The 13226-nt window shown below is 46.9% G+C and overlaps 1 pseudogene; it reads right to left on the bottom strand.

The window, feature by feature from the left end:
- Positions 1-9239: 9239 nt before the first annotated feature.
- Positions 9240-10154, bottom strand: LOC129555115 (olfactory receptor 13G1-like; annotated as a pseudogene).
- Between the last annotated feature and the right edge of the window lie 3072 nt (positions 10155-13226).

Below are 13226 nucleotides of genomic sequence, written 5' to 3'. Positions count from 1 at the left end.
TGTATGGACCTAAGAGAAGCAGAAGATATTAAGAAGAGGTAGCAAAAATACACAGAAGAACTGTACAAAAAAGATCTTCATGACCAAGATAATCACGATGGCGTGATCACTCACCTGGAGCCAGACATCTTGGAATGTGAAGTCAAGTGGGCCTTAGAGAGCATCACTATGAACAAAGGTAGTGGAGGTGATGGAATTCCAATTGAGCTATTTCAAATCCTGAAAGATGATACTGTGAAAGTGCTGCACTCAATATGCCAGCAAATTAGGAAAACTCAGAAGTGGCCACAGGACTGGAAAAGGTCAGTCTTCATTCCAATCCCAAAGAAAGGCAATGCCAAAGAATGCTCAAACTACCGCACAATTGCACTCATCTCACACACTAGTAAAGTCATGCTCAAAATTCTCCAAGCCAGGCTTCAGCAGTATGTGAACTCTGAACTTCCAGATGTTCAAGCAGGTTTTAGAAAAGGCGGAGGAACCAGAGATCAAATTGCCAACATCTGCTGGATCATGGAGAAAGCAAGAGAGTTCCAGAAAAACATATATTTCTGCTTCATTGACTATGCTAAAGCTTTTGACTGTATGGATCATAATAAACTGTGGAAAATTCTGAAAGAGATGGGAATACCAGACCACCTGACCTGCCTCTTGAGAAACCTGTATGCAGGTCAGGAAGCAACAGTTAGAACTGAACATGGAACAACAGACTGGTTAGGAGTGCATCAAGGCTGTATATTGTCACCCTGCTTATTTAACTTCTATGCAGAGTACATCATGAGGAACACTGGACTGGAAGAAGCACAAGCTGAAATCAAGATTGCCAGGAGAAATATCAATAACCTCAGATATGCAGATGACACCACCCTTATTGCAGAAAGTGAAGAGGAACTCAAAAGCCTCTTGATGAAAGTGAAAGAGGAGAGTGAAAAGGTTGGCTTGAAGCTCAACATTCAGAAAACAAAGATCATGGCATCTGGTCCTATCAATTCATGGGAAATAGATGGGGAAACAGTGGAAGCAGTGTCAGACTTTTTTTTTAGGGGGGGCCTCCAAAATCACTGCAGATGCTGATTGCAGCCATGAAATTAAAAGATGCTCACTCCTTGGAAGGAAAGTTATGACCAACCTAGATAGCATATTAAAAAGCAGAGACATTACTTTGCCAACCAAGGTCGGTCTAGTCAAAGCTATGGTTTTTCCCGTGGTCATGTATGGATGTGAGAGTTGGACTGTGAAGAAAGCTGATTGCCGAAGAATTGATGTTTTGAACCGTGGTGCTGGAGAAGACTCTTGAGAGTCCCTTGGACTGCAAGGAAATCCAACCAGTCCATTCTAAAGGAGATCAATCCTGGGTGTTCATTGGAAGGACTGATGCTAAAACTGAAACTCCAATACTTTGGCCACCTCATGCGACGAGTTGACTCACTGGAAAAGACTCTGATGCTGGGAGGGATTGGGGGCGGGAGGAGACGGGGACGACAGAGAATGAGATGGATGGATGGCATCACCGACTCGATGGACATGAGTTTGAGTGAACTCTGGGAGCTGGTGATGGACAGGGAGGCCTAGCGTGCTGTCATTCATGGGGTCGCAAAGAGTCACACACGACTGAGCGACTGAACTGAACTGAAGAAGTGTATATATTCCTAAAAACAATAATTTTCCAAAACTGAATCAGGAAGAAAAAGATAATCTGAACAGACCAATCCCAAGTAGTGAAATTGAATGTGCAATCAAAAACTTCCAGCAAACCTTGCCATTGGGTGGCTTGGCTAGCCGAGTGTGGCCGTGGCTGCCACCTTTTGCTAATGCTATGCGAGGAGGGACCTGCACTGACACCCGATGCACACTGGCTGGGTGTCGACCTGCAGCTCCCCTTAGGGGCCAAAGAACAAGAGGAAAAGCGAGGCGTTTGACCCCCCTACACACACCTCTTACTGCATTTGTTGTAAACAGTGAATGAGCTCACAAGTCTAAAAACTGAATGCATTGATGAATCTATTAAAAGAGTTAATAAAAGAGTACAGTCACTGTGGGGCTTCCCTGGTGGCTCAGTTGGTAAAGAATCTGCCTGCAATGTGGGAGACATGGGTTCAATCCCTGGATTGGGAAGGTCCCCTGGAGGAGGGCATGGCAACCTACTCCAGTATCTTTGCCTGGAGAATCTCCATTGACAGACAAGCCTGGTAGACTACAGTCCATGGGGTCACAGAGTCAGACACGACTAAGCGACTAAGCACAGCATAGCACAGTCACCATCTGCAGTGGTTTCCATTGTTTCCTCATCTATTTGACATGAAGTGATGGGATTGGATGCCATGACCTTAGTTTTTTTTAACGCTGAGTTTTATGCCAGCTTTTTCACTCTCCTCTTTAACTTTCATCAAGAGGTTCTTTAGTTCTGCTTCACTTTCTGCTTTAAGGGTGGTGTCATCTGCATATCTGAGGTTATTGATATTTTTCCCATCTATCTTGATTCCAGCTTGTGCTTCATCCAACCCAGCATTTCACATGATGCATTCTGCATATAAGTCAAATAATCAGTGTGACAATATACAGTCTTGTCATTCTCCTTTTCCAATGGAAACAGTTCAGTTCAGTTACTCAGTCATGTCCAACTCTTTGTGACCCCATGGACTGCAACAGGCCAGGCTTCCCTGTCCATCACCAACTCCCAGAGCTTGCTCAAACTCATGTCCATTGAGTCAATGATACCATCCAACCATCTCATCCTCTGTCATTCCCTTCTCCTCCTGCCTTCAATATTTCCCAGGATCAGGGTCTTTTCCAATGAGTCAGTTCTTTGCATCAGATGGCCAAAGTATTGGAGTTTCAGCTTCAGCAACAGTCCTTCCAATGAATATTCAGGACTGATTTCCTTTAGGATTTACTGATTTGATTTCTTTGCAGTCCAAGGGACTCTCAAGAGTCTTCTCCAACACCACAGTTCAAAAGCATCAATTCTTTGGTGCTCAGCTTTGGCATCAATGAAAACAGTGACAGATTTTATCTTCTTGGGATCCAAAATCACTGCAGATGGTGACTGCAGCCATGAAATTAAAAGATGCTTGCTCCTTGAAATAAAAGCTATGACAAATCTAGACAGCATATTAAAAATCAGAGACATTACTTTGCCAGCAAAGGTCCCTATTGTCAAAACTATGGTTTTTCCAGTAATCATGTATGGATGTGAGAATTGGACCATAACGAAAACTGAACTCTGAAGAGTTGCTGCTTTTGAACTGTGGTGTTGGAGAAGACTCTTGAGAGTCCCTTGGACAGCAAGGAGATCCAAGCAGTCCATCCTAAAGGAAATCAGTCCTGAATATTCATTGAAAGGACTGATGCTGAAGATGAAGCTTCAACACTTTGGCCACTTGATGCAAATAACTGACTCACTGGAAAAGACCCTGAAGCTGGGAAAGATTGAAGCCAGGAGAAGGGGATGACAGAGGATGAGATGGCTGGATGGCATCACCAACTCAATGGACATGAGTTTGAGCAAGCGCTAGGAGTTGGTGATAGACATGGGAGCCTGGCATCCTGCAGTCCATGGGGTCACAAAGAGTTGGACAAGGCTCAGTGACTGAACTGAACTGTTTCCATTGTTTCCCCATCTATTTGTCATGAAGTGATTGGACCGATGCCATGATCTTCATTTTTTGAATATTGAGTTTTAAGCCAGCTTTTTCACTTTCCTCTTTCACCTTTATCAAGAGGCTTTTCAGTTCTTCTTCGCTTTCTGTAATAAGGGTGGTGTCATCTGCATATCTGAGGTTACTGATATTTCTCCACACAATCTTGATTCCAGCTTGTGTTTCATCCAGTCCGGAATTTTGCATGATGTGCTCTGCATATAAATTTAATTAGCACAGTGACAATATACAGCCTTATTGTCCTCCCTTCCCAATTTTGAACCAGTCCATTATTCCATGTTTGGTTCTAACTGTTGCTTCTTGACCAGCACACAGGTTTCTCAGGAGGCAGGTAAGGTGGTCTGGCATTCCTATCTCTTTAAGAATTTTCCACAGTTTGGAAGATGGTTATTTTGAGGTTCTAGCCTGCCATTTTCTAGGTCTGCCAGTTCCCCAGTAAAGTTTCTTCCTTGCCCCAACGCCTCCTCTCTCAGATTCATTGGCCTATCATGTGACAAGCAGAGCAAGCTTGAACTAGGTAACAATTTGGCTTAGCCAGCCAGGAGCCTTACTGCTTGTGGCTGCTGCTGCTGCTGCTGCTAAGTCACTTCAGTCGTGTCCAACTCTGTGCGACCCTATAGACAGCAGCACACCAGGCTCCCCCGTCCCTGGGATTCTCCAGGCAAGAACACTAGGGTGGGTTGCCATTTCCTTCTTCAATGCATGAAAGTGAAAAGTGAAAGTGAAGTGGCTCAGTCGTATCTGACTCTTAGCGACCCCATGGACTGCAGCCTACCAGGCTCCTCCACCCATGGGATTTTCCAGGCAAGAGTACTGGAGTGGGTTGCCATTGCCTTCTCTGTCTGCTTGTGGCTAGCCAGCCCCAATCAGGGAATATTGGGGCAGGACCCTAGCAGCTCCCAGGACCATTTGTTGTCCTGAGAATCTTTCCTTCAAGATTCCCTGAAGAGGCACTTTCTTCCCCCAGTGCTTGGCAGTTGAGACAAGGAACCAACAACTTCTGGAGTTGATGGACTCAATTACGTTTGGATGGTAAGTCTACCCAATTTGATAGCTGGTTCAGCCAGTTTGCATGTTTTATGTGTCCTTTTGTGTTGCAAGCCAACAGGCTCGATTTTGGAGGGTAAGTCGCTCTGGTGTGCACACAGGGAACATTTCTCCCCTTCAATCTGGTCTTTTCCTTTATGGGAATAAGCCCATGTGGTTGGGTACCCATTTGCAGAGGGGAGGTGCTGTTGGACTCTACCCCGAACCAGTTTATTGAGAACTAGTCCTCATGGAGCAAGTTCACCCTAGTTGAAATTAGCTCATTTGAAGGGTAATTTTATTTACCTGATTTGTGTACTGGTCCAGTTGGGGCTTCCGTTGTAGCTCAGTCAGTAAAGAATCTGCCTGCAATGTAGGAGACCTGGATTCAATTCCTGGGTTGGGAAGATCCCCTGGAGAAGGGAATAGTAACCCACTCCAGTATTCTTGCCTGGAGAATCACCATGGACAGAGGAGCCTGGCAGGCTACAGTCCAAGGGGTTGCAAGAGTCAAACACGACTAAACCACCACCACCACCAGCAGCAGCTGGAACCAGTTCATTTGGGAGCTAGTTCTTGTGGGAGTGGGCAGCCTGCTGCTGCTGCTGCTAAGTCACTTCAGTCGTGTCCGACTCTGTGTGACCCCAGCGACGGCAGCCCACCAGGCTCCCCCATCCCTGGGATTCTCCAGGCAAGAACACTGGAGTGGGTTGCCATTTCCTTCTCCAATGCATGAAAGTGAAAGTGAAGTCGCTCAGTCGTGTCTGACCCTTAACGACCCCACCGACTGCAGCCTACCAGGCTTCTCCATCCATGGGATTTTCCAGGCAAGAGTACTGGAGTGGCTTGCCATTGCCTTCTCCGTGGGCAGCCTAGTTGGAGTTAGTTTATTTGTTGTACTGGGTAAATTAGGAATCGATTTGTCTGGATGCATCAATACAGGAATTTGTGCCATTTTTGTTGAAAGAATTTTCCACAGTTTGTTGTGACCCAGACAGTCAAAGGCTTTAGCGTAGTCAATGAAGCAGAGGTAGATGTTTTTCTGGAATTCTCTTATTTTGTTATGATCCAACAGATGTTGGCAATTTGATCTCTGGTAACGTAATGGAGTACTATTATCTATAATAACCCTGATTTTTAAAATAATCCTGAAGTGTATTAGAGATGTAGAACTTGTTGATTTTATAACTGGAACTTAGTACCCTTTGACAATAACTCCTTAACCTTATCCCCGCCCCCAGCCCCTGTTAACTGCCACCCTACCATCTATTTCTGAGTTTGATGTTTTAGATTCCACTTATAAAAGAGATCATACAGTATTTATCTTTCTCTGTCTGAATAACTCAGCCAAATGTCACAAATAGCAGATGTCAGCTTTTCATAGGGCTGAATAGTATTCTCATGTAAATGCACATGTATATGTGTAGATATATGCATATATCTCTACACAAAACACACACATTATATATGTGTGCATTCAAATACATACATATATGTGTGTGTGTGTATATATATATATATATATAAAAAACTGCAGTGTGCATAGGCATGTGGGTCTCTCGAGATCCTGATTCAATCCCTTTGGATACACACGCCCAGAAGGAAGATTGTTGGATCACGTGTGCTCATGCTCTGTCGTGTCCGACCCTTTGTGACCCCACGGACTGTAGCCCGCCAGGCTCCTCTGTCCATGGGATTCTCCATGCAAGAATACTGGCGTGGGTTGCCATTTCCTTCTCCATGTTGGATCATAATGTGGTTCTGTTTTTAATTTTGTGAGGAACTTCCAGACTGTTCTCCAGAGTGGCTGCACCAGCTCTATTCCCACCAACAGTGCACGAGGGTTCCCTTTTCTCCACCTATACCGTGACCTCATGAAGAGCTGTAGGTGCCCTATACTGAGCTGAAAACTGAGTTTAAACAGGAAAGATCTTTATAATGACTCCATTCTTACACAGTTTATTTCTACCCAGTTTTGCCTATTTTAGGTCACTTTCGGGTACTAAAAACAGTTGTGGCATTTAAAAATATTTATCCTGGAGATTATAATTGTTATCTGCATGAAGGCTAGTCTGATACAATCTAATTGAAGATTATCAAAATGAAAAAAAAATTGTCTCTTTTTTAATTTCAGTATTTAAAAACATTACTTATTATGCACCCATTTTATTTTGGAGTAAAGAAAGAACAAGGGAACTTTCTGAGAATTTTAATGTCAGGCTTGAGGAAAGGGAGAAGCCAGCACTTGCAGGATAGTGCCTGAGGTACTAGTGGGCACACCGACAACTTCATACGCACACCAATAGTGAGTGCCGTTCCTCCCAGACGACCTGATCTGGGAAGCCTGGAATGACACGTGAAGAACTCTAAACTGTGAGAGGCAGTTTTCATAAAATAATAAATACAAAGCGACCCTCTATTTTTTATTGAAGTATACTTGTGTTAGTTTGGGGTATATAACAAAGTAATTATATATATATATATATATATATGTATATATATTCTTTTTCAGATTCTTTTTCCTTATAGGCTATTATAAAGTATTGAGTAGGGTTCCCTGTGCTACAATACAGTAGGTCCTTGTTGGTTATCTATTTTGTATATAGTGGAGCATATCTGTTAATCCCAAACTCCCAATTTATCTCCCCCTTTCCCCTTTGATACCCTGTATATGTGTAGAAATACAAACAGAAAACTGTTTATACCAGAATGTTACAGGTAGCTGCCTCTCAATGGGATAACAAGGGTTTTACTTTTGTATATTCTCCTTTCAAATGTCTTATTTTCTAGTTTATTAGCATAGAATCCATTTGTAGTTAAAAGAAACCCCATTGTCCTCTTCAGGGAATTCCCACAGCACAGAGAGCAGCAGAGACCAGGAGTCCACATGAGCTAGTAGTCTGAGCTTCATGGGGGCTACCTTGGCTGGGCTCCTCCCTGAGAGATCTGGACATGTATTTCAGTGCAGTGCCTACCCCAACATGGAGGTGGGGACAGGCACCTCGCATGCAGATTCTGGCTTCAGGGTTCATGTCTGGAAGCACTTCCTGCAGCCATGCTTACCCTGAGGTCAGAGCAGCATGGATGGCAAAGCCTGCACATCTGGAGGTCAAACCAGAGGGTGTGGTACCAACAACTCTCAACACGCTGCTGACCAACACCTCCCACTCCCACCCCCACCCCCACCCCCTCCAGGCATACACATCGTGTCCTGTGTAAACTCGGATACTCCAGGACTGTACTGAGAATTCTGCTACTAGTCACCATTTCCACTTCCCAATTTCCACAGGTTTCATAAATCTCACAACCATGAAGCTTATTTCTGATTAGGAAAATATAAAAAATGGTCATCATTCACTGACTAACCATGTCACAAAAATGCCTCTGCCGAGTCTTTCCAAAACTAAGTCTGATGGTCTCACTGGTAGAAATCACCCCTGTATCACTCCTTCTTTCTGCAGTCCGTGGTATTTACAGGGTGCCTGCCTTGTACATGGTGCACATTGCTTCCAGAATGAGCCAGTTTAGAGAAACAACCCCCGGTTCAAGTGTAAGAGGGTGGACCTTGCCGTTGTCCTCAGAGCGTTTCCAGTCTTCAGGAGACAGACAAGCACCATGGCAGGGGAAGATGTGCTCAGAGAAGACAGTACCCAGGGAACCAGGAACACCCTTCCTTCAAAGGGGCCCTTCGTCCCCACCCCTTCAAGCCGCACAGGTTCCCCACGCCCCTCCCTCCAGCCCTGTGAAGGTAAATCACAAGGGAACAGAAAGGGCTCATCCATGAAGAGCCCCTCTTCCCCAGCATCTCCCTGGGTCCCAAACCCTCCTGAGCCCAATCTTCCTGCAGCCCGGTTCTGAAGGAAAGGACAGCTGAGTTTGTGGTGGAGGGGGAAGAAAAGGAAACAGCCTAGCCACTTTCTACACTGATGCCAGTAACATCTTTACATCATAGATTTGAAAAAGGCCTTGCCAAAATATTCTCCTAAAAAGCACTCACATTTAAAAAGACCATTCCTGGAACTTTGCTACCGGGGGAACCTATGCTCCTGAAATCCACTCCCCCCCGCCCCCCCCACACACACACTGGAAATCCTATCCTAAAGTAGAATAGGATTAACCTATCCTACCTTAATCCCTCTCATCCCTGCTCAACTCCTCCCGTGACTAAGGCAAAGGCCACCCACTGTGAATGCAGAAGCCCAAAAAAGGAGGGCTGCAGCAAAGTCCAGGCTTGCTGGAAAACGAAGATGTGGGCATCTTGGGAAGAAGCTGCTAGAAGGGCTGAAGAAAGTGCCAGGCGTTCTTGGATCATGAAACTGTCATAAGTCATCCCAGAACCCACCAGAGACGCACAGGGTGAGTCTGGGAGGTTAAGGGGCTTCCTGAAAGCGGAGGAGAGATGCCCAGAGCTGGTCCCATGGTCTCACTGTACAGTACAGTAGGGCGTGACCTTAGGAAGCAGGATGGGGCTTCCAGACAACTGTCATGCCCCAGTTTAGGGAAAGCCACACTGAGCCCCGCCCTCCAGGCACGAGGACCTTGCTGGGCGCGACCTCAGCAGCAGGACAGAAGCCTCCTGAGCGCCGCCGTGACCTCCGTGTCTCTCCGCGAGTAGATGAGGGGGGTTCAGGGAGGGGGCCACGGAAGTGTAGATCACCGACACCAGCTTGTCCTTGTCCAGCGAGCAGCTGGACTCAGGGCGGATGTAGCTGTAGGTGATGCTGGAATAGTACAAGGTGACCACCAGGAGGTGGGAGGAGCAGGTGGAGAAGGCGCGCCGCGAGCCCGCCGCCGAGCGCACGCACAGGACGCTGGCGATGACGCAGCCATAGGAGAGCGCGGTCACCGAGAAGTTCCCACCGCCAGGAAGATGTCCGCCGTGAAGGCCACGGTTTCATTCAGCTGGGTCGGGGCGCAGGAGAGCTTCAGCAGAGGGGGGATCTCGCAGAAGAAGTGCTCCACCACATTGGAGTGGCAGAAGGGCAGGCGAAGCATGAGGCCTGTGTGCACGCTGGTGTTAATCAGGCCGACTGTCCACACCACCCCCGCCAAGAGCGCGCACACCCGGGGGCCCATGAGGGCGCCGTAGTGCAGGGGCCGGCAGATGGCCACGTAGCGGTCATAGGCCATGGCAGAGAAGAGCAGCAGCTCGGCCTCCATGGACCACGTGCAGAAGAAGAGCTGGGCCATGAAGCCCCCATAGGAGATAGTCTTGCTGGCCACCATGCCCACCAGAAGCTCAGGTAGGATCGTAGACGTGCAGAGAATGTCCACCACGGCCAGGCTGACCAGGAAGAAGGACATGGGGGTGTGCAGGGCTGGACTGGAGCTCGTGACCACCACAATGAGCAGGTTTCCAGAGAGGGCCATAGGGTACAGAAGCAGGAAGGTGAAAAAGAGCAGCATGCGCAGCCCAGGTGTTTCTGAGAATCCCAGAATGAAGAACTCGGTGACCAGCGTCTGGTTCATCACAGCCCTGGAGGGTGCCAGCATGGTCCCTCTGAGACCGTGGGCGCTGCTCTGACTCAGGCTGTAGAGAAAGAGTTTGAACTTGTTCTGAGTGCTCCCTCTTGCAATTGTGTGCACGACCCACTTAAAAAGAGGATTTTAAAACGTATTTTGGTAATAAAAATGGAGCTTTGAGCTCCTGATAATCGTGGACCCCTGAGAAATTTCAGTGAGAGCGACTGCCCCTTGAGGTGTGGAGAAGCTTAAATCCCCACCCACCTCGCCAGTGCAGGACTGAGATGGCCACTCACAGAAATTCCCAGACTCTGATTCCTGGTCAGTGAGCACGGATTGTGCTTCCCTAGCCCTCATGGAGCACATGTGGGGTGGGGTTGGGGTGGACTTCCCGGGGAACCCTGGGGAGAGGGGTTCTGACCTCTGTCTCCTATTTGAAAATCTGTATTTACAGCCACTCATACGCTCAGACAGTGTCTGGGAACAGACGAGGAAGAGCGAGAAAAATAAGCTGCTATTGGAAAGAACCTCTTTCCCAAATCCCCATTCTCCTCCTGGACTCACTACATCCAGCCAGTACTGACAGAGGTCAACCAAGGGTCCTCACACCACTGTCCAGTGACTTGTGAGTGGTCACTGGAAAGCAAGGGGTCCGGATGGGACTGGACCCTGATCCAACTCCAGTTTCTCTGCTGCCAGTCCCTGCACAGCCCACAACAGGGAGTCCCCTCCCCCACCAAATCAGAGACAAATCACCACCAAAACGCTTCACCTGAATCAAAAAAATCTCCCCAGATAATCCTGAAATAGTGGGCACTCAGGCCCATGCATGCCAGCTTCCAAATGGAGATGCAAGTGCAGCTTTCCTGGCTCTCTGAAAACCAAGATTCTGTGTGGGCTGTGCTGATTTCAAACTAGTGCTTCTTGAAAATATTTCACCACTTAGATCATAGCACTTTAATTAAGAAGGAAGATTGTCTGCATAAAGCTGTGACCAACAAACTATTTCATGGTGTTGGCTAAGACCTGGCCATCCTGTACCCGTCTGCTTTAAAACCAATATCTGAAGGTTAGGGCTTTCACTAAATTCTACAGAGACAGGTCCCTGTGAGGAGTGACCCAAGAATGACACCCAGACCACCAACTGGAAATGTGTTCACTGGTGTGGAAGGCGGTGACAGTTTCTAACCAAGCATCTCTTATATGAAAGGAGAGGAAAAAAACAAAGACAGACAGGAAGAGAGAGATTTTAGACCATATTTTGTGCACATTATTAATTCTCCTCTTTGCTGAACTTTCTCAAATATGACAGCCAAAGTGGTCTCACAACTCTTAGTCACAGGAAAATACAATCATCCACCCAAATCAGAACATTGTTTTTCATCTGTATGACACATGATGCATACAATACACATTCAATTATAGTATGTGCTTACAAAAGATGGAAAATATCTTTCTGGTATTCTTGGTATTCTCTCAAGAAACTTCCTTCTCTATCCTAAGGAAAAAACTTTGAAGAATTCTCAGGAATCATTAAGAGATAGAAATGATTAAAAGGAAAAAAATACAGTGGATCCACATGGTGTAAAGAGTAGAGTCCATCAGAAATCTGTGACCAGGGCTAGAGAAGCCCTATATTGTCTAAAGTCGGCAGAGACTTGACTCACAGTTCATGCTCAAGGGCCCTGAGGGGCCAATTAGCACAGAACCTGCTCTCCTTCACTAGGTGAAACCTACCATGGATTCAGGACTCTCTGGAGAAGCTGACCAGCACCTACGGGACAGATCTAATCACCACCAAGTAAGAACTGAGGTCATCCTTGGAAGCTACTGGAACATGGGCTGGCACTCAGAAGTGTCCATCCAGGGACGGTTGACTAGCAGCAGCAGCAGCACGAATAGCTGCAGGATGTACAGAGCTGACATATCAGACAATGAGGTTGTGGTGGCACCCAGGCAGTCAACAGTCTGGCCCATTGTTTCTGCTGAGGGCAGACACTGACCTCCCATCCCAAGAAGGAAGCACAAAGAAGCCATGGCTAACCCCTATCAGTTGGTCATTGGCCAGGGCTCTGACTGGTCATCTCCAGCTTTCAGCATCTTCGAGTGCTAATGGCTGTGTGCCACTGGCGACATTGCCCTCAGCGTCTGCTCTTTCACTGCTGCCTTCCTCACACTACCAGCAAGTGCAGATCTCACCCAATCATGGCTGCAGCTCCTCTTAACAATTACTTGACATGAGGGGGGAAAGGAAGATGCCCTGCCCTGGGCAAACTACACACCTTGTCTAGAGTAACCCGTGGCTACAGGCTTCCCTGCTCATGCATTGTATTAATTGTACAGCTGGGGACGTCAGTCCCCAAGGACGTTAAATATGGAATCGCTGGTGACTGCTCAGCAGGTCTTCTTAGACCCATCCTCTGATCTTGCCTGGGTAGCTTCAGTTCCTAGTTTTGATCTAACCACGGGTCCACTCACTCACCCTGACTCAGCACAGGGGTTTTACGTCTTCATTCTCCACTCCGTGTTTTCAGAAAAGGGGTCAGCTTCTAACTTAGGGTGGTTGTAGAGAGTCAGTGTGCTACCACTGCGGTTGTTCAGTCACTCAGTCGTGTCCGGCTCTTTGTGACCCCACTGACTGCACCACACCAGGCTTCCCTGTCCATCACCATCTCCCAGACCTCGCTCAAACGCCATCGAGTCGGTGATGCCATCCAACCATCTCATCCTCTGTTGTCCCCTTTTACTCTTGCCTTCAATCTTTCCCGGCATCAGGGTCTTTTCAAATGAGTCAGTTCTTCACATCAGGTGGCCGAAGTACTTGAGCTTCAGTTTCAGCATCAGTCCTTCCAATGATATTTGGGGTTGATTTCCTTTAGGATGGACTGTTTGGATCTTTTTGCAGTCCAAGAGACTCTCCAAAGTTTTCTCCACTACCACAGTTCAAACACATCAATTCTTCAGTGTTCAGCCTTCTTTAAGGTCCAACTCTCACATCTGTACATGACTACAGGAAAAACCATTGCTTGACTAGACAGACCTTTGTTGGCAAAGTGATGTCTCTGCCTTTAATTTGCT

This window comes from Moschus berezovskii, chromosome 12 (assembly GCF_049115385.1).
Source record: "Moschus berezovskii isolate FMDL1 chromosome 12, NW_MosBer_1.0, whole genome shotgun sequence".
Classification (NCBI taxonomy): domain Eukaryota; kingdom Metazoa; phylum Chordata; class Mammalia; order Artiodactyla; family Moschidae; genus Moschus; species Moschus berezovskii.
This window is presented reverse-complemented; position numbering and strand designations above follow the sequence as displayed.